The 2134-nt window shown below is 44.0% G+C and overlaps 1 pseudogene; it reads left to right on the top strand.

The window, feature by feature from the left end:
• Window positions 1–249: 249 nt before the first annotated feature.
• On the top strand, window positions 250–1919 carry LOC103247344 (cyclin-I pseudogene; annotated as a pseudogene).
• The last annotated feature ends 215 nt before the right edge of the window (window positions 1920–2134 follow it).

The raw sequence follows: 2134 nt of genomic DNA, 5'->3' as shown, positions 1-2134 counted from the left end.
CGCCCAAGCCCCCCGGCCCGCTTCCCGCTCTTCTCCCTCCTCAATGGGCCCCGTAGTCCCGCGCGCACCGCCGCCGCGGGCGGATAGAATGAGGTGGTAACGGGCCCCCGGATGACCCCGCGTCACCACTGTGAGGCCTATAGCTCAGCCGGGGCGGGGGGCGGGGGGGGGGGGGGAGGAGGAGGAGGAGGAGGAGGAGGAGGAGGAGCAGCAGCAGCAGCAGCAGCAGCAGCAGCAGGAGCTGCTACTTCAAGCTGGCTAGCAGGCAGATCCAAAGGATATCATGAAGTTTCCAGGGCCTTTGGAAAACCAGAGATTGTCTTTCCTGTTGGAAAAGGCAATCACTAGGGAAGCGCAGATGTGGAAAGTGAATGTGCGGAAAATGCCTTCAACTCAGAATATTTCTCCATCCCAGAGAGATGAAGTAATTCAATGGCTGGCCAAACTCAAGTACCAATTCAACCTTTACCCAGAAACATTTGCTCTGGCTGGCAGTCTTTTGGACAGGTTTTTAGCTACCGTAAAGGCTCATCCGATATACTTGAGTTGTATTGCAATCAGCTGTTTTTTCCTAGCTACCAAGACTGTTGAGGAAGATGAGAGAATTCCAGTACTAAAGGTATTGGCAAGAGACAGTTTCTGTGGATGTTCCTCATCTGAAATTTTGAGAATGGAGAGAATTATTCTGGATAAGTTGAATTGGGATCTTCACACAGCCACACCATTGGATTGTCTTCATATTTTCCATGCTATTGCGGTGTCAACTAGGCCTCAGTTACTTTTCAGTTTGCCCAAATTGAGCCCATCTCAAATTTGGCAGTCCTTACCAAGCAACTACTTCACTGTATGGCCTGCAACCAACTTCTGCAATTCAGAGGATCCATGCTTGCTCTGGCCATGGTTAGTCTGGAAATGGAGAAACTTATTCCTGATTGGCTTTCTCTTACAATTGAACTGCTTCGGAAAGCACAGATGGATAGCTCCCAGTTGATCCACTGTCGGGAGCTTGTGCCACATCACCTTTCTACTCTGTAGTCTTCCCTGCCTCTAAATTCCGTTTATGTCTACTGTCCCCTCAAGCACACCCTGGTGACCTGTGACAAAGGAGTGTTCAGATTACATCCCTCCTCTGTCCCAGGCCCAGACTTCTCCAAGGACAACAGCAAGCCAGAAGTGCCAGTCAGAGGTACAGCAGCCTTTTACCATCATCTCCCAGCTGCCAGTGGGTGCAAGCAGACCTCTGCTAAACGCAAAGTAGAGGAAATGGAAGTGGATGACTTCTATGATGGAATCAAACGGCTCTATAATGAAGATAATGTCTCAGAAAATGTGGGTTCTGTGTGTGGCACTGACTTATCAAGACAAGAGGGACATGCTTCCCCTTGTCCACCTTTGCAGCCTATTTCTGTCATGTAGTTTCAACAAGTGTTACCTTTGAGTGTAAACTAAGGTAGACTACTCTGGGAATGAGAACATGCAAAATCAGGAAAGGCTGTAGAAGGATATATACCTTAACAGGCTGATTTGGAGTGAGCCAGGAAAAAAAAACAAAAAAAAAACTACTCTCATTATTTGTGTGGCTAATTATAATTCAGTGTTATTTAAACACATAAGGACAAAAAAAAAAAAAAAATCCAAAAGATCCAAACTTTTTTTAAACTTAAAAAATCTCTTTGCAGTATGCCAGTTGCACTTTTTTTTCTGCCATAATGTAACGTAGCTTGCCCCATCAAAAATTCAGTTAAAATTCATAGCCAGCAAACCTGTTCCCCCTCAGCATCCTGATTTAATTTTCCTGTTGCTTTTGCTTGCTTCTCCATTTAAGTTACTGAACTTTATGCATGCTGATCTGTATTGATTCTCACTGAATAGGAAACCCCAAAATGATTTTTTAGCAGTCGAACAAATTATTTCAGTGTGACAGCCATGATGCAAGTTCCAATTAGTATGAAAGTACTTTGGAATTGTCCCATATTAATCAGAGACAGCAACAGAAAAAATTCTCATATTACCAGGTTGATTTTGTGTCTCATTTCAAATTTTAATTTAAAATTATGGTTTTCATTTTTGTTTACCTTAAAGTGATGCTTAAAAGTGGTATGTAATTAGGACACTTAGATTTGTTGAAAGCATT

Source organism: Chlorocebus sabaeus, chromosome X (assembly GCF_047675955.1).
Source record: "Chlorocebus sabaeus isolate Y175 chromosome X, mChlSab1.0.hap1, whole genome shotgun sequence".
Taxonomy (NCBI): Eukaryota; Metazoa; Chordata; class Mammalia; order Primates; family Cercopithecidae; genus Chlorocebus; species Chlorocebus sabaeus.
This window is presented reverse-complemented; position numbering and strand designations above follow the sequence as displayed.